At 43.8% G+C, this 20206-nt stretch overlaps 1 pseudogene; it reads left to right on the forward strand.

Moving 5' to 3' along the window:
• Positions 1-872: 872 nt before the first annotated feature.
• LOC125723213 (putative nuclease HARBI1) lies at positions 873-8972 on the forward strand (annotated as a pseudogene).
• Positions 8973-20206: the final 11234 nt, after the last annotated feature.

The following is a 20206-nucleotide window of genomic DNA, read 5'->3' on the forward strand; positions in this document are numbered from 1 at the left end:
CGGCTAAATTAATATCCGCGAACTTGCGCCGCTGGGCGCGGGTAAGCAGAGACAGGAAATACAATTAGGAGGTCCACCACAACATCGTTTTTGCCTAGCACGGACAACTTCAGGTAGAGCGACCAGTCTCTCCTGCAATATCATTCTCTAGAATAAACGTGATAGCGGGGAAAGGTAATTTATGTCTGCACTGCAACATGCACATATGCCGAAAAGTCAGGTCACACACACATCAATGCCTTTAAGCAACATGTCCAGATCACAGTCTGACAAGTCATGGGATAGTGGGATAACAGCATCCACAAGGAATGATCGGGCAGCACCTGTATCTCACTAGATAGTTACAGGGTGTTGCTCTTCGTCCTTACCAAGCGAAACAGAACCGGTGAAAACAAACGGTTGAAAGGTAGGTTCGACAGACAGGGTTGACGAGGAAGCATTTGTAACACGAGCAGCAAGTTGTACCTTTTTGGAAGCAACACGGGCATCTTTGCGTTTAAGAGCTGGGCAAACAGAAAAAATATGACCGACTTCGTGCCGGTAGAAGCATTACCTCTTCTATACTGCTGGTGAAGAAGAAGCGAGCAAAGGAGAGGATGTCACAGGATGAGGACCAGTGGCCTGTACAATGAAGCGGGGTAACTGGCTTATCGGGGTAACGTTGTGAGTAACTTGATGACATGTGGTGTAACTTCACGATTAACACGTACTACGAAAGGTGGGTAGGTTTTAGTCGAGACATGTTGCTATGGCAATTTACACTAAGTCTAAAAACTGCTCTGAGCAGTTTTTGTTCTTGGTTAAGTCAACGTTTCTGCGTAAGCCAGCCCTATATGAGAACCGCCCCTCCCACTACAATTTCTCCGAAGACAATGCTGGTGTACCTGGATGATCCGTACGACATTGGCGCGCAAATTGTGAGGGGCTCTCTCCGCAGGGCGAGGGTTTTTAGAGATCGCCAGAATCCGCTGGCATACCTGGACGATATTCTCCATGAAAGGTACAGATTTTCATCTGATGCAATTCGTTACCTTTGCCAGTTGCTCGGTCCAGAGGACTCTAATTCCACTCGCTACAGCAATGCCCTCATGATCGAGCATACAGTATGCTTTGCACTGCGATATTTTGCCAGTGGCCAGTTTATGTATTCCATCGGTGATGCTAAACATCTGAGCAAGAATACTGTTCGCCGTGCGGTTTGCAAAGTGGTGCTTGCTCTATCTAAACTGTTGGATGCATTTGTGGTTTTCCCAGGTCATTTAAGTGCTCTGCGGAATAAAGAAGGGTTTCATGCAATCGCAGGTAAATCACAGTATGAAATTATTCTATTGTCATAGGGAAATTGCTTCTGCTGACACAATTTCTCATAGGATTCCCAAGGGTCATAGGCATCATCGATTGCACACCCATCCCAATCAGTGCACCCCTGGGAGGACACTGTGTATGTATGTGAATCGCAAATCTATTCACAGCATCAATGTACAGGTATTTTTCTCATAATATGCTTTTAGATCTGATATATGGGCTAGTGACTACAAGGTTCACCTTCTCCTCACATAAGGTGAGTTGGAATTTGTTAGCTTCTTCTGTAATGTATATTTGTCATGACTGATGCACTATTTTGATAGTACAGTGCTACCTCAGAATACATCTGTTGGGGAAAGCGCCCGGCGTTTCCACCCCAACTCCACATTTATGAGACACACACAGGTTACAGTTTTACTTGCAAGGGTACCCACACTCTCTGCAATGCAAACTACAGCAGAATGTGTTACAAAGGGTGGTTCCCCTTGGCTTCTTTATTTATAGTCAATGGGGGGCGCAAGAGAGGGAAGTGAGATTCTTATCTAAGTAAGCAGCTGTACTTAGAGTACAATAGCTAAGAGTATGTGGCTAGAAGATAAGAAATAACGTATACATATATATTTACACTCATTGCTGATCATACAGAAATGATTAACAACTGTTTCTTCAACCTAACAGTCCCTCCTGTTTATCATGACAGTATGATCAGAAACATCAACATTGTACAAGTTGCAAAAGCACTTTAGGTACAACCTTCATTTAGACCACATTGTCATTATCCTGGAAAACATTTAATTCCGTTTCTTCAGGTCCGAGCCCTGCACGGGTGCTTTCGGCTCGGCCGTCATTATGAATTATATGTCTTCTTCATCGCCATCGCTGGAAACAGGCTCTGTCTCTATAGTTTGGGTAAGGGAGAGAAACATTGTACTGCGTGTCCGAAAAGCAGCATTAAGAGCTTGATTAATAAACATTTTCAAACATGGTATAACAGTAATAAAACAACAGAAAAATAAAATAAAAAACAAAAGAAAATATAAGTGAAATATTACTTTGATATCCTATACCTGCAGAAGATATTCATAGCTCTGCCATACACCGTAGGTCCTTCACTATGAGTGGGCATTACTGAACAAACATAGCAATTTGTCACATTTTTCGCTGTCACAGTATCATGTACATATCGGTACCAATAGTTCTGCATAAATGGATATGAGTGGTCAGCGGGCAACGGGCGTAGATGGAAGTCATCATGGGTCCATCGCCGTAGGTGCTGTAATGGAGCTGGTGAGAGCCAGGACAACCATACAAGTCCTACAACAAGAATGACCCCTAGAGTCACCTTACCACATCCCCACCCCGTCAGAGCCATCCTAAATAGAGTGCAGCTCAGTTGTTTTCTTCACCAGGTTGAGACAACAGCACCCTATTGGTTACTGTGCCTTTGTAGCGGACTTCCACTGCTACTCTGTCGCTGAGGCCTCTGATAAGGGCTTGATGGGTTTACAGTGACTTTTGTGTATCCAGGAAGGTCGTTCTGCGATCTTTACTGCTGTTGGTGTTGTAAGGAGGACTTGATAAGGACCGTCCCACCGAGGTGTGCTCCAATCTTTCCGCAACAGGACCTTGACCAGGACCCAATCTCCCGGGTGCAAGTTATCCTGTTGAGTAGAAACAGAATTTACTGGCAGACTACTGGGGCTATGTTTTTGTTGTGATGTTAGTAGTTTACGCATCCAATCGGCCAGCGTATTTTCTCGGTCTGCTTTTTCTATGTCATTCATTTCAGTTGCTAGGGGAAATGGTCTACCATACACTATTTCAAATGGTGTCAATCCTGCAGGAGTGGGAGTTATTCTCATCCATAATTTTACTAGAGACAAACATTCTGGCCACGGCCTTTTTGTCTCTTCCATTGTCTTTTTTAGCCTTGTTTTAATGGTGCCGTTGGTCCTTTCCACCAAGCCTGCGCTCTGGGGGTGATACGCACAATGATTCTTAAGTGTAAAACCTAATGCTTGTGAGCAAAGGGACATAGTCTGATTTACAAAATGAGTCCCATTGTCTGATCTTATAATATGAGGTATGCCATAGGTAGGGAAATAATGGCTTACCAAACATTTTGCAACGGTCATTGCATCACAATGCTTTACAGGGTATATTTCTACCCACTTAGAAAAAGTGTCTATAATAACTAGACAGTATTTCTTCCCTTGTGACCAAGATAATTCAATAAAATCCACATGTACAACTTGAAACGGATACTCAGCTGTGGGGAACTGGCCACGTTTTGGTCTGATGTTTCCTTGTGCATTGTGTTTACAACAAATTAAGCATGTCCTACAAAATTGTTTTGCATAATCAGAAAAATTTATAGCATAGAAATATTGTTGTATGATATGTACCATCCCTCCTGTTGAGACATGAGTATTTCCATGGCTCACCAAAGCAGCTGTTTTGTATAAATTTTTTGGTAGGATGGGCTTGTCATTCATATAGTAAACTTTCTCTCGTTGTATTGCTCCTCTTTTGATCCAACTTTGTACTTCTATTTTAGGAGCATGAATCTGTGCATCACATAGCACATCGCTATCTATAAAAAGAATGTCTGCCACTAATAAGGTAGGTTGTTTCAGTGCCGCTTCTTTGGCGGTTTTATCTGCAAAACTATTTCCTGCGGTTTCTGCAGAGTCATCAGTCTGGTGTGCTTTGCATTTGCACAGTGCAAAGTGAGTCGGTAAATGCACAACGTCTAATAATCTAAGTAGCAAATTTGTATGAGTAAGAGATGTGCCCTGTGATGTTCTAAAACCTCTATTTTTCCAGACTCTGGCATGGTGATGGACAGCTGCAAACACATATTGACTATCAGTGTAGATAGTAAGTGACTTGTTCTTGAACAGTTCACATGCCCTGATCACAGCATAGAGTTCAGCCGCTTGTGCTGAACAAGTAGAAGGGAGTGCATTGGCTTCTAACACTTCAGTAGATGTAACTACAGCATACCCAACTTTATTTTTTCCCATATCATTTTTTTATGCTGAGCCATCTACATAAACAACTTCTGATCCTGGTATGAACGTTTGCAGAATATCTGCTCTTGGTTTTGTTTGTTCTTCTATTGTTGCTTTGCAAGAATGTGGCTCCCCATCCTCTGCGGTAGGGAGAAGCGTGCTAGGGTTCAATAGGCCACACCGCTGAAGTTCAATGTTAGATTGTGAGAGCAAAAGTGACACTAAGGTAAGATGTCTTGTATGTGTTAAGAATGAAAGCGGTGTCTGCAACAAGATTAGAGACACAGAATGAGGAACTTTAAGTATGAGGGGGTGACAAAGTACCAATTCTGCTGATACCTTTACTGCTTCTGCAGCAGCTGCACATGCCTGTAAACACTGGAAAGCCAGCTGCTACTGCATCTAATCGTTTTGAATAGAATGCTAACGGTCTCTCTTTTGCTCCGAATGGCTGTATTAATACTGCTTTCATATAACCTTGATTAGCATCTACACATAGGGTGAATGGTTGTTGATAATCTGGTAGAGCAAGGGTCACATTTGTTTGCAACATTCTTTTTAAATTTGTAAAAGCATTTTCTCCGTCCTCAGTCCATTGTATTTTGTCCTTTAGAGTCATCTCCTTCCCGTATATTAAATTTTGCAAAGGTTGAACTAGAAAAGCATAATCTGGTAACCATTCTCTACAATAATTACAAAGCCCTAAAAAGGACATCATCTGTTGTTTAGTCTGTGGTTTAGGTGCTTCCTGTATAGCTTGTTTCCTTATCTCTAGCAGCGAGCGACCTTTTTGTGAAAGGTTATGCCCTAAATAGACAACTGTCTTTTTGCAATACTGCAACTTCTGTTTAGAAGCTTTATGTCCAGTATTGTATAAGTGCTGAAGCACAGTTAGGGTAGTTTCTTTGCAATGTTGTTCTGAATCTGCTGCTATTAAGATATCATCCATGTATAGTAATACCTGACTATGTGATGGTATTTCACAGGTAGTCATAGAGTATCTAAGGGCCTTGGTATATACATGTGGGCTTTCAGAAAATCCCTGAGGGAGTCTAGTATATGTATATTTTTTCCCTTTATAGGTAAATCCAAATAAATGTTGAGAATCAGGGTGCAATGGTACTGAGAAAAATGGATTACTAAGATCCACTACTGAGAAGTAGCTTTTATCAGGAGTCAATGAGTTGAGCAATAAGTGTGGGTTGGGCACGTCTGGTGCTGCGTGTTGCACTATGTTATTAACCGGTCTTAAATCCTGCACCATGCGCCATTTCCCTGTATGTCCCTTCTGGACTGGAAAGATAGGAGTGTTGCAAGTGGCTTCAGGAGCCTCTCGCAATATTCCTGATGCTAACATGTCTTGCACTACAGGGGCTATACCTTTCTCTGCTTCAGGTTTTAATGGGTATTGCCTAACTACCGGACGGTGTTCTGATTTCACAGTTACTTTGTAAGGTGAGAATCCTTTCACCAGCCCTACATCAGTGGGGGAGGAGGACCATAACCCTTCTGGGAGGCGATCTAGATCTGGACATGATCCCTCCTCCAGGGTTGAAAAAAATTGTCAGGTTGGGTCCTTTAAGTGTGTGGTGGGAGTGGTTTGAACTCTTCATCCCAAAGGAAACCGCCACACATTGTGTTTCTCATCATAGCTCCAACAGGAGCCAGATATGGGTTGGTAGTCATTGTAACTGTGCATAGAATCTCGTAAGAACATCTCTACATCTCTCCACTGCATCTGGGGTGGTTTTGAAAGAGATACGTGTGGTGTTCTCTCTCTAAATACAGCCTGTTGCTTGTTAGATAAAATGACTGAGGCAGCTGAAAAGCCAGTAGTGGAGTTAACATACATATGTTGTAAAGTAATACAAGTGTCTTGGAGGGCATGAAACGTTTTGTCATAGACATAATCTGGTCCAAGGGTGTCTTTGTACCACATAGTGACGTGTAAGGCATCGTCAGGCATGAACTGGGCCTGTCTAGGGGACTGCTTTTCTCTAGTTTTCCGCAATAATTCTCGTGTCTGTGCAGTTCCCCCTAGGTCCAGAGACCAGTAATATTGTGGTGTTGTGGTTCCTTGCACAACATAAGCTTCTTCATTTACGATTGCTTTCATGCCAGTGGCTGTGGCAACCACGCTAATGCCCATTTGTACCATAAGGTCTTGACCTAACAAGTTAACAGGACAAGAAGGGCTTATTAACACCTGTGCTTGACATTCAAGTCCAGTTTCCTTATCTTTTACTGCAACTGGGTTTGTTAACTGATGTCTGTCTGTCTGACCTCCTGCCGTTTTTATATTTATGACTGATGAAGAATATGTGACTCCGGGAGGACTGGAGGTTAGGACAGTCCTACATGCTCCAGTGTCACACAGACATTCATATACTTTGCCGTTTATGACTAACTTCCGACTTGGCAAGGTTTCCCACTGCCTTTCTGCTAATAACTGACACACTGCTTGTAAATCTATTTCCTTATCTAAAAGGTCTTGTAAAGTGACCTCAGTTTCCTTTCTTGAAATCACCTCTGTTTTGCCTCGGATGGTGTCGGTAACAGGGGCCTCCGAGGGGGGTCATTGATCATTGTTTTCAGTGGAGTTTGGGTTATATGGTTGTTTCCCTACTCAACATTTGCTGGACATGCAGGAAACCTGGACACTTAGCTAGGAATTGTAATCTTGCTGAGACAAATTCCTGTAATTGTTTTTGAAAACACCTCTCCCCCTTCCTCGGCCTCTTGACCTTCCTCTGAACCCTCCCCTCCCCAGAGGATTCATTTGCACTAGCGCTACTACATCTGAGGCGCTGAATATTGTGTCTGTCTTTTCCTGTTTCTGCGCTCTCTGCGCGTGTTGGGCATATTCTAGTGCTTGTTGGACTGAACCAGTATTCTGATGTACCCAATGTTTGTCAAGATATTTTCGCAATTCGGGCTTTAGGCCTGCGACAAAAGCTCGTTTTAGCTGTTGTTGGTACACTCCTACTGCCTCTTCATCAAATGGGATCCCTGAGTTTCCTCTAAATACAACTCTCATTCTATCCATAAAATCCTCAGGTTCCTCTCCATCTTTGTTTACATTGCGCTATTCTGCCATAATCTGCTCGTCTCATAAACACTATCTCTATCCTTCCATGTAATTGTTGCATACTCTGTTTTCTACGTACATCTCTTAACTTGCTTTGTTCCAACCATGCATCAGAAAAAACACATTCTTTTTTTCTGTCTTTACCTTCTTTCTTATTGGTAGTCTGTAGCATCTCCAGTTTTAAGTTTCCCTGTAATTTTAATATATCTGGAGTGTGGAGTTTTCCTTCAAACCCATGTTTTTTCCTCCATCTCTGACTACTTATTTGTCCTGATCCTGGCTTATATCCTTCCATAAACTTCTCATCTCCCTCTAGTTCCATTTGTTTACTTTGATTCTTCCCCATTGTTACCTTTTAATGGATACACTACAAAAAATAAAAAATCCTAAAAGCAAGTCCCTGGCATGAGACCTCAGGAGGACACTAACACGGCCTTCTACTGCTCCCTATTAGAGCAGCGGTGTTAGTTTTCAGGGATGAAACCCGTCCTTAATCCTTCAGTCACCAGTATGTTGTTGCTTTTAGGGTGGATCGTGTAGGTTAATCTAAAACCTATAAAAACACATCCACATACAACACTGTATATATTTCCAACAACGCCTACTTTCTCTCCCGGTTAATTTCGGCTAACCTCAACCACATGCATGTCTTGGCCACCTACTTATTTAGGTGCCGTATCTCTCACTTGGCCACCTACTCACCTAGGTGCCATATCTCTCACCTGTATAGTGTGCTCTCTGATCCGTCACCGAGGTCCTTCAGACATCACCAGACGTCGAGCGCAGTTCTAACCACCGGCCTGATGACGAATTCACATCACAGGTCTTTCTTGCACCCGTCTTCGAGTGACTGCCGGCAGTTTTCGGTGTCGCTTCTCTCGGCGTACTGGAGACGTCTTCGGGGATCCTCGGATCCGGCTCGAAGGACCAAATTCTATGTTGGGGAAAGCGCCCGGCGTTTCCACCCCAACTCCACATTTATGAGACACACACAGGTTACAGTTTTACTTGCAAGGGTACCCACACTCTCTGCAATGCAAACTACAGCAGAATGTGTTACAAAGGGTGGTTCCCCTTGGCTTCTTTATTTATAGTCAATGGGGGGCGCAAGAGAGGGAAGTGAGATTCTTATCTAAGTAAGCAGCTGTTAACCACCTACTTAGAGTACAATAGCTAAGAGTATGTGGCTAGAAGATAAGAAATAACGTATACATATATATTTACACTCAGTTGTTAATCATTTCTGTATGATCAGCAATGTTTCTTCAACCTAACAACATCCTGTTGGGTATAAGTCCAAGGATATGGAACAGATTAAGGATGCATACTGATGCATACCACATATGCCTATGTTTAATCGTGTTGTACATTTGATTGTGAAACACATAATCTGCCATTCTAAAGTCTGGCTCATTTTCTATTATGTGTCATATGAACAAGCTTTGGATTTCAATCCTTAGATGACATGTGATCACCAGTTAATGGTCACAAGCCTGGACGCACAGTGGCCAGGCTCAGTACATGACTCTCACATTTTCAGGGAGTCCATTCTCTCACAGATTTGAAGAAGGTAAGGCAATCAGTATTCTACAGATTTTGTTGCACAAATTTGTGCGTGACAGTTGCTCTCAATTTCTTCAAAGGGCATTTTAATGGCCTGTTGGTGGGAGACCGGGGATACCCATGCTGAAGCACTTGTTAGAGGGTCAAGATAAGGAGTTACCAAGGCCCCAAATACAATTCAATGCTGCCCACAGCCTAACAAGGGTAAGGATAAAAATGACATTTGGCATTCTAAAGGCACGTTTTACTTGCCTCAAAGGCCTACGAGTACGGCCAGAGAGGGCCTGTCAGGTGGTGTCAGCATGTGTGGTGATGTCCCTGCATCCAGCTCGCCGTTCTGCCTGTGTCATCTTCCATTTCTCCTACTCCTCCTGGGGGGTGCTACCTGGAGACCTCAATCTACTAAGATGTCCAGCACACCCTGCTACATGTGACATTGCCACTACCAATGACGTCCCTGCATCTAGCTCGCCGTACTGCCTGTGTCATCTTCTACATCATATTATTTGGACAGCACTTAACCATCTCTCTTATTTCACTCTCCCTGCCGGCCCCTGGAGGATGGGCTCCCCCTTTGAGTCTGGTCCCTCCCAAGGTTTCTTCCCTCTTGGGAGTTTTTCCTTGCCATTGTCGCCTTTGGCTTACTCACTGGGGACTTTGGGTGAGGATGCTGTAAAGTGCTTTGAGACGATGTGAAACTGCGCTATACATAAATTATTTGTTGTTGGTGTTACATAATATTGCAACCATTAGGGAAGAAAAGACCCTTACTCCGCTGCCCATACCTCCATACATTGTTGACCCTGTGACCCTCGACCACTCCACAGGACGTGCAGTGAGAGGTTTCACTCATTAAAATAAAACTCAGACCATGACCACATTCAAGTCTGATTGTTTTAGTGGTTGCCACTCTCCCTCTCCTACAATCAAAGTACAAGTGATAAATTAATCATGGTACATATATAGATGTAATACTGATGAATGTATAGCAATACCCTCTTTTCATGCTCGAGCTCTTGAATTTCAAGCTTCAGTTTCTTTATTTGCAGTTGTTTCCTCTTGCAGTCCAACTCAAGCATGCGCTTGTAAAGGGAACACACATTGTCTGTTCTAGCCTACACAGGGGGAAAAAAAACGCATGAAACGGCGAAGCAGTGCGCATGAAACGGTGAAGCAGTGCGTATGCAGCTCATGAACCCGAAGAGTCAAAGACAAAGCAACTGCACTTTCCCTCCTGCAGCTTCCTCCACTCGGACCTCCCACACGGAAAGGGGGTTGCTGCAAGGGAAAATGCAAATTACAACTTAAGGACAGTAGAATTCCAGAATCTGTGCAGAGGTCTAAATGCTATGCTGTACTGTATTATCCTGGGGGAATCACATGTGTGATGCAATGCATCTACCTGGATTTGCGTGTCAGAGAATGCCGACAGTGTCCTCACCCAAGTCCTCCTGAATAATAAAGGAATATAGGTAAAGATGCATCAACATTGGGCACACCTAGTCATTTCTGCACTTACCTGTACCTGAGGATCACAGGAGGTACTGGGCTCTGCAGGTGGCTGGAGCACTTGCATATTACCTCCCTCCGCTGGACATAACACATGCATTTGAATTTCATGATTGTACAGCGTGATAATTTGTGCAATGGTATTGCAATAATACTCTGCACGTAAACGGTGCACATATCTGAGGCACCAGGGTCTGACCGGACACCACCATCAACCCCCTCCATGATGGGCCATCCTACGTTGTTGGCTACTGCCAACTCTTCAGCACGACTTAAGGCTTCCAGAGGTGGCCCTTCACCCGTTTCCTTTATAGACAGCTTATTCTTATTAGCTGTGACACATAGAAACACACTATTATCTGGAGGCTACACACAAATCTTTCATAATGAGTATAAATACATAGCCCTACCACTTGTCATGATGTTTTTATATTTCATCCTGACTTGCTTCTAAGTACGCTGTGCAATATTACTGCATCTGGAATCATATCAGTTAAGTTACCATTAGGTTTAAATTCTGAGTAACATCACAGTAATGGAACTTTTGAGAGCGTTACATTACTTAATTCAGAAGTGAGCCTATTATTTTCTGTTGTGTTGCATTTGTGAGCCTCTGCATTTATTAACAGTATATCAGTTCTTTTCAGACAACGCTTCATAGTCTAATCAGCGATCGTGAGATATTTTAGATGAAGAATTATTGATCATAGAAATGTACTTACGCATTTACGGAGGCAGGCAGGCTTGTTGGCAACGAATTACTGACCGCGTAATCATCCAAGGTTACGAGGAATTCAAATCAACGATACAAGGGAAGTCTAACACCTCTGCAGCCAACAAAAGCAGAGTGCGTGATAAAGTATGGAGCTCGCGCCATGACTCAAACAGTGCCTTGCGCTGCCGATCATGCTCTATTTATGTGAACGCGCACAAGCACCAATTAACTTAACACTGATTGAACAAATCAACTTCTTAACTGGCGTCGTAGTATTGATTAGCCCCGATTGAATCAACTTGATTTTGAAATTACCTCGGGGTTAAGTCTGATTTGGTTAAACCCCCTTCATAGTACACGCCACTGGTCAGAGGCTCTAGAATCTGACTGTGTTGTGCAAAACTGTTCACATTAAGGAATACGATTACAGCAAGATAAGATCTCGATCAACATCATCAGTTTAAGAGTAAATTCGCTATTACTCAATATATAGCACAAACTTTGTGCTTCTTTTTTGAAGTAACTATATGGATGATTTTGAACTTCGTAATAAATTAAAGTCCTAAAGCAGGGGTCTCAAACTCCCGGCCACAACTTTAGCTGTTCCCAGGCCTAATCCTGTAAAAGTACATCTATCGTGCCAATAAACCTGTATTGACATAAGAATGTTGTGAGTTTGGGTAGGGCTTTCAAAGTAGTGTTTCTGATGAGAAATAATTAACTGTGAAATGAGGGAGTACATGAAAAACTTGAGCAGAATTCTGGATGTGTAAAATTTGAATTTCTTTGAAAATTTTATCCAATGTAGCTTGTATTGTTATACTGTTATATTCTTTACCTGCAAATATACAAAGAAATGTTTACTTTAAAACACATAGAACATGTTACCTCATCAGACACTTTGTTGCTCTCTACAAGGGATTGAAAACTTTCCATGTGAAGTGGGTAGGGTCCTACGCATCCAATTTATGCGGTCCAGAGGATTGCAAAGAAGACATGCCAAGACTGTAAGACTGCATTAGTAACATGCATCATTTAGCTGCCTCTTTTTATGTTTTTTTTAAACAATTATTTTAACTGAAGGTCTCAGGTAATATCAATTAAAAGCATAGGCACAAAAATGTTTTATGCTTACCACTCATGTTTCTCTGTAGAAATATTGCTTGAAGAGAAAGAGGGAGAAATTGGCAAAGTACAAACATTCCATGTTAAATCACTGTGTTTGTGTAACTAAAATATACATGTTATACAAATAACATAAAGAATGACATCCCTTAAAAGTAATTACAAACTTATTTTAATTAAATGACAAACAGCATTTTCATTGCTAGTCCTTGGCATTAGAAATGCAGACAGTAGAGCTTTCCTGCCCCAAGGGCAGCAGCATTACTGCATTACTAATCCTAACCACTAGGAATAATAGTGCTGACATTAGAGCTTTCCTGCCCCAAGGGCAGCAGCATTACTGCATTTCTAATCCTAACCACTAGGAATAATAGTGCTGACATTAGAGCTTTCCTGCCCCAAGGGCAGCAGCATTACTGCATTTCTAATGCCAAGCACTAGCAATAATAATGCTGACAGCAGAGCTTTCCTGCTCCAAGGGCAGCAGCATTACTGCGTTACTAATCCTAACCACTAGCAATAATAATGCTGACAGCACAGCTTTCCTGCCCCAAGGGCAGCAGCATTACTGCATTTCTAATGCCAAGCACTAGCAATAATAATGCTGACAGCAGAGCTTTCCTGCCCCAAGGGCAGCAGCATTACCCTACATTACTAATACTAAATATTGCTTGCAACACAGTCTTCCTTCCCTGGGACCTTTAGAACCCTACACCACTAACAAGAAATCATATTAATGTAGAAAAATAGCCAGTTAAAATACCAAACCTGACCTCAAGTCATGGCTGCTGGCAAAATGGAAAAAAAAAATCTCCTTTTAGACAGCTTACTCTGAGTTTCAAAAGTAACGTGCGCCAGCATAAGTGGTTATAAAATACGCAAATATAAGTAATCCATCACATGCAATCATCATTTTATCAGCATTTACATCGTTAACTTAAACTAGTTTTTCTTTCGCTAAGAGCTGGTTAGCATTAGCTTGAGGCAATGAGCATGTTGTTAATCAAAATAAATTCTGTTACCCAAATAAATGTTAAACAATCTTACCTTTGGAATAAGTGCAGCGAAAAATCTTCCGAAAGTCTTCTTTTTTGCGCTGGATCGCTTCACCGATACTGCTGCCGACTAGAGTTGTGACGTTCGCGAACGAACCGATTCTTTTGAACGGATCATAAACATGAACGATGGGAGCCGAGTCGCGGCTGGGGGGGAGCCGTTCTTTCTGTCGTTCTTTTTTTCCTATGCGTGTTTCACACAGATGCACACAAATTAGCTCCTCCGCGAGACAGAACAGTTATACGGGGAGGGGCGCACCCAGCGCAGGGGTGCTACTGCCTAACAGCATGATGATAGTTGTGCACGCATCCTTCACGTGAGTACTCCAATGGAAAAAACCCCCTGCGTGCCTCTGTCATTGGGTAGGAGCGGAGCCATGACTTGTGCACGCTGCCGTCACATGCTTACTTCAGTTAAAAAAAAAAAAAAACACGTGCGAGTGCCTCTCTGTCTCAGTGCCAACGTCAGTAATAGCGGGTCGTTCGAAGGAAGAAGACACACACGTGACACGTCTGAAAATGAGCCAGAGGAAAAGGAGCAGCATTTGGGTGCACTTTTCTCGCGAAGAAAACAGTAAGGCTAAATGCAGCATTTGTCAAAAAGTTATTTCATTTAAGTCTGGGTCAACAAATAATTTACACAGGCATTTGAAGACTCAACACGCAACACTGAGTCTGGCTCTGCTCTCAGACCTATGACCTGCAGACAACAACAGTGACGCTGATGTGTCCATTGCCTCCTCTGCCTCCAAATCAAGTGCAACTGCAGCCACAGCAGCCTCTGACCCCACTGGGCCCACCACATCGCCTGGCCAGGCACGATCAAAAAGAAAGCAGACATCCATCACTCAATATTTACCTCCTGTCTTGACCCCATTAAGACAGGAGAAGATAGTGGCTATCATCTTTGCCAGCTCTTCGTCTGACTTCCAGCCTTTCTCAATAGTGGAGGACACAGGATTCAAAAAATATTCACAGGCGCTCAACCCCTCCTACATTCCTCCAAGTAGGAAGGCACTAGCCCAGAAGGTCATGGATATGTATGACAGGGAGACAGCTGTCTGTTTAACCACAGACTGTTGGACTTCAAGAATGACAGCATCATATATGTCTGTAACCTGCCATTTTATAGAGGATTTCCGTGTGGCCTCCTGCCTCCTGGACTGTTTTGAATTCAGTGAGCGGCACACAGCAGACAACATTGCAGAACAGCTGCTTAGTGTTGCAGCAGAGTGGGGGGTGGACAAGAAAGTAGTGTGCTGCCTAACCGATAATGCGGCAAATGTTACTAAGGCTATACAAACCATTGGATGGATGCACCTACCATGCCTGGCCCATACTATTAACCTGGTGGTAAGAGATGCCCTGCAAGCTTCAAAGCCCATCATTGATAAGGTGAAAGAGGCAGTGGAATACTTTCACAGAAGCACCGTGGGGGCACAAAAACTGAAGGAGACTCAACTACAATTGAAGATGGAGGAGCTCCGACCGAAACAGGATTGTCCTACAAGGTGGAATTAGACCTACTACATGTTGAAAAGCTTTATTGCCAGTAAAAATGCCATCATCTCCACCCTGGCCATCATCAATGCACCTGTCCGCCACCTGTCCCAGGAGGAATGGACCACAGTGCAAGAAATATGCACAATCTTGCAACCATTTGAGGAAGTCACTGTGGAACTCAGTGCAGAAAGGTATGTAACTCAGTTGCACAGCAGTATATTTCTTTAGCATGCATGCATAGAAAAGGTGCAGCGTAGGGCCACAAAAATGATTCCTGGTCTTAGAGGAATGTCATACGAGGAACGGTTACTTGAGCTAAATCTGTTCAGTCAGTTCAGGAGACTGAGGGGGGACATTATCCAGGTATATAAGATTCTAACTATTTGGTTGAACAGCATCCAAACCTGTTACTTCAGCATTAGTTTACATACACAAACTCGTGGCCATAGGTGGAAATTAGCGGGAGAACATTTCAAGCTGGATTTGACTAAGGAAGCACTTCTTTACACAGCGCGTAGAGTATGGAATAGCCTTCCTGATAATGTAGTGCAAGCTGAATCCTTGGGTTCCTTTAAATCAGAGCTAGATAAGATTTTAACGACTCTGAGCTATTAGTTTAGTTCTCCCCAAGCGAGCTTGATGGGCCGAATGGCCTCCTCTCGTTTGTATAGTTCTTATGTTCTTATGTACCTGATAGTAAATTATGAATATTTTATACCATATTTGATAGAAATCTGTGTAATGCACTGGAATATATGTCAGTAGATTTCTGTAGCCTGCATGCCAATTTCCTGATACAAAATTATGGATATTTGATACCACAATAGATATCTGTTTAATACATTGTAATATTTATCATTGTTTCAGCTTTAAAATTGTAACATTAAAGTTTTTTTTCTTTCTTTTTTCATCAGCTACTTGACAGCCTCGAAGGTCATAGTGCTGGCCAGGGGACTTCAAAGAGCCACCGCTGATTTCCGGCGAAACACTACAACAGCGGCAGCGCAAGGTGTGATCGACAGTCTGTGTGCGAGTATGTCATCGCGATTCCACAGGATTCATGCCAACCACATACTAGCAGATACTGCTGCACTTGACCCGCGTTTTAAGAGGATGGCCTTCCCTGATGACAGCCTTTGAAACGTCTCATCTGCTGTTCTGCCAACTGCAGCAGCAAGAATTAGCAGTGGCACACCCATCCAACAGCAACCAGCTGCAGAAGGACTGGAAGGAGCAGGCAGTGGTGCTGGATCAATAGTTTGGAGCTATTTCCATGGGGAAGTAAGGGTGGCAACAATAATTCACATTTTTTTTCTCTAAAAATCTCTTAGACTGAGATATCAGATTCTAAACTTCCACTAGCTGTAAATCCCTGCATTTAATCTGTACATACTGCACATACTGTACATATGCAAATCTACTATTGTCACTTCTAATTAAATGCTAAACTGCATTTCATTACTCTGTTCTCTTACACTGTGTAATGGCAAAAGTTGAATCTAATTTAATGTAATCTAATCACATAAAAATGGTATCTCCCATTGTTATATCTCCCACCCCTATGAGCAGGTAGCTGGAACAGTGGAAGCCAGGAATCCCACCGCCGAAGCTGTCATGGAGGTGCGAGCCTACCTGGAGGAGCCTCTTCTTCCAACACATGAGGATCCCCTCAAGTGGTGGGAGAGTCGAGCCCCTGTTTACCTCAGGCTTAGCAAGCTGATGGCCAAGAAGCTTTGTGTTGTGGCGACATCAGTTCCCTCTGAGATTATCTGTCCAGTTTTGGAGAATATTCTCTCAGAGAGGAGAAGTCGCCTTAAGGCCAAAAAGGTCAGAGCTCTTGTCTTCCTTAATGCAAATTTGCCCAAGGACAAGAAAGAGAGGCAGAAAAAGCCATAAAGTAAGGAACTGCTTTCTATTTATTTACATTGCAAATAAGAGATCAGCCCCTTCAAGTTTTAAATGAACACAAAATGCAAAGTTTACAGTAGTTATAGTAGTAATAGTGGACTGTATGTAGACATTTCCATTTTATTTATTCTAATTTTATATATATATATATATATATATATATATACTGTAAATTTCCCCACTCGCCCTCCTGTGGGTGGTCTTTGTCCTTCAAGCTCGGGTCCTCTACCAGAGGCCTGGGAGCTTGAGGGTCCTGCGCAGTATCTTAGCTGTTCCTAGGATTGCGCTCTTCTGGACAGAGATCTCAAATGTCATTCCTGGAATCTGTTGGAGCCACTCTCCCAGTTTGGAACACTCGGGGCAGTAACGCCCAATTACCACTGGGACCACTGTTACCTTCACCTTCCACATCTTTTCTAGCTCTTCTCTCAGGCCTTGGTATTTCTCGAGCTTCTCATGTTCCTTCTTCCTGATGTTACCATCGCTTGGGATTGCTACGTCTATCACTACGGCCTTCTTCCTCTGCTTGTCCACCACTACTATGTCCGGTTGGTTAGCCTTAGCCATTACCAGTTTGTCAGTCTGAGAATGATAAGATCCTGTGGGACTTCCAGGGTCAAGATGGGAGACACCTCCAAAGGTGGCTGTATCTGGGACTTCCAGCCCATACTCCCCGCAGATGTTCCTGTACACTATGCCAGCCACTTGGTTATGGCGTTCCATGTACGCCTTGCCTGCTAGCATCTTGCACCCTGCTGTTATGTGCTGGATCGTCTCGGGGGCATCTTTGCACAGCCTGCACCTGGGGTCCTGCCTGGTGTGGTAGACCCCAGCCTCTATTGATCTTGTACTTAGAGGAAGTGGCTGACATTGAAAAATCCTACCAGTGGCTGGACAAAGCTGGACTGAAAGACAGCACAGAGGCATTAATCATGGCAGCACAGGAACAAGCTCAAACCCCTGCACGGCATGTACCACCGGCAGATAATCTTTCCATGATGGTTCCTGTTCTTGCTCCTCTTCCTTCTTGTGCTCAGTGAATACCTCAGGCAACAGAAACCCGTCATCAGTCGGGGCCATCTTCCTAATGTAATCATGGATCTTCGATGTTTCATCCTGGATAGTGGCTTTGACGCTCACTAGTCCTCTGCCTCCTTCTTTCCGCTTAGTGTATAGTCTCAGTGTGCTGGATTTGGGGTGAAACCCACCATGCATTGTGAGGAGCTTCCTTGTCTTGATGTCAGTGGCTTCCATCTCCTCCTTTGGCCAGCTTATAACGCCAGCGGGGTATCTGATGACTGGTAGGGCGTAGGTATTGATTGCCCGGATCTTGTTCCTCCCATTCAGCTGACTTCTCAGGACTTGCCTTACTCGTTGCAGGTATTTGGTTGTTGCTGCTTTCCTTGTGGCCTCTTCATGGTTCCTGTTTGCCTGCGGGATTCCAAGGTACTTGTAGCTATCCTCAATGTCTGCTATGTTGCCCTCTGGCAGTACGATCCCCTCGGTTCTGACTACTTTCCCCCTCTTTGTTACCATTCGACTACACTTATCCAGCCCGAATGACATTCCGATGTCATTGCTATAGATCCTGGTGGTGTGGATCAGTGAATCGATGTCTCATTCACTCTTGGCATACAGCTTGATGTCATCCATGTAGAGGAGATGGCTGATGTTCGCCCCATTCCGTAGTCGGTATCCGTAGCCAGTCTTGTTGATGATCTGGCTGAGAGGGTTAAGGCCTATGCAGAACAGCAGCGGGGACAGGGCATCTCCTTGGTAAATCCCGCACTTAATGGTAACTCTAGAGGCCAACTTCAAGCCAATAGCACAGGTTGTTTTCCACAGCCCCATTGAATTCCTGATGAAGGCTCTTAGAATGCTTGGAACTGTACAAGATCAACAGGACTCTAGGATCCATGTGTGAGGCATTGAGTCATAGTCTTGAGTGACTGCTCTATCTGACATACCAACCTGAGCACCGCCTGGATTGATTACAAGAAAGCCTAAGACCAACCAGTAGCTGGTGTTTTGCTCCTCTGGTATCTCTACCAATTCCTTTCTGGGTCCCGCTCATGTATTGATCCATGTGCCTATTCATCTTTGCACAACATGGAAGCTCCTATCAGGCATCATAGCGGCTGAGGCAGGTTATTGGTCGGTAGTTGGATGGGACCGGTCCCTTCTGGGGGTCCTTTGGTATCAGGACTGTCCTACCTTTGGTCAGCCATTCCGGGTGGGTCCCATCCATTAGCAGCTGGTTCATCTGTGCTGCCAGGCGCTCATGGAGTGCAGGTAACTTCTTTAGCCAGTAGGCGTGAATCATGTCAGGACCTGGTGCTGTCCAGTTCTTCATGTTTGAGACTCTTTCTTGGATGTCTGCCAATGTGATGGTTACTGGGGCTTGTTCAGGGAGGTTGCTGTGGTCTGCTCTTAGTTCCACAAGCCACTGTGCATTGTTGTTATGTGATGCCTCTTTCTCCCATATGCTCTTCCAGTATTGCTCAGTCTCCAGCCTTGGTGGGTCTATCTTCATGCTATTACCCTGCCACTGAGAGTACACCTTGGATGGTTCAGTGGAGAAGGTCCGGTTTATTCTCCTGGCTTCTATATCTCTGGTGTACCTCTTCAGATGGGTAGCCAAGGCTGTGAGTCTTTGCTTGGCAGTTTCTAAGGCCTCAGCTATGGGCAGCTTGTTATACTTCTTAGGTACCTCTTTTTTCATCACACCTTTCTGTAATTCCGATAGCTGGCTAACTTCCCTCCGTGCTGCCTTGATTTTAGCAACTAACCTTCTCTTCCATGGGGGATACTGCTCCTTGCGGCTGTTGTTCATCTTATAGCCAAGCACCTCAAGGATCACTGTTGCTGTGGTGTAGATCAGCTGGTTGGTGTCAGTGATGGTTGTAGTAGGGATTGTCCGTAATGCTGCATTCACATCTTCTAGTAGACCTTCTGAGGGTACTTCACGCATTCTTGGTAATCGGTGTCGGAGGGTCCAGGTTTCCAGCTTAGCCATGATCTTATTTCTCAGGTCAGCTGCTCTTGTATTCAGCCTACTAGGGCTTGGTACCCAATCTCGGAATGTGGGGATGATGATGATGATATCTCCCCCCTGACCTGTCGTCCTGGCTCCCCCTTGTCGTAGCATTCGTGTTGTACCTCATCAATCTCTAGTTGTGATAGCAGTTGTAGCTCAATGTTCCAACATCCGCAAGAAACTAGTTGTTTTGGTGTTAGTCTTGATGTGGGGTGTCGAAGAATCCATAGGTCCCACATCCGCTTCATGTAACCTCTTTCACTGGGGTTACTTGTATAGTAGCATTCCAACAGTCCCTTGTTCTCATCTCTTGTCCATGCATGTCTTGTTCTTGTTCCAGTAGCCCACTTATCGTCAGATTGTCCTGGTTCCTCAACATCTGGC

This window comes from Brienomyrus brachyistius, unplaced genomic scaffold (genome assembly GCF_023856365.1).
Source record: "Brienomyrus brachyistius isolate T26 unplaced genomic scaffold, BBRACH_0.4 scaffold46, whole genome shotgun sequence".
NCBI lineage: Eukaryota > Metazoa > Chordata > Actinopteri > Osteoglossiformes > Mormyridae > Brienomyrus > Brienomyrus brachyistius.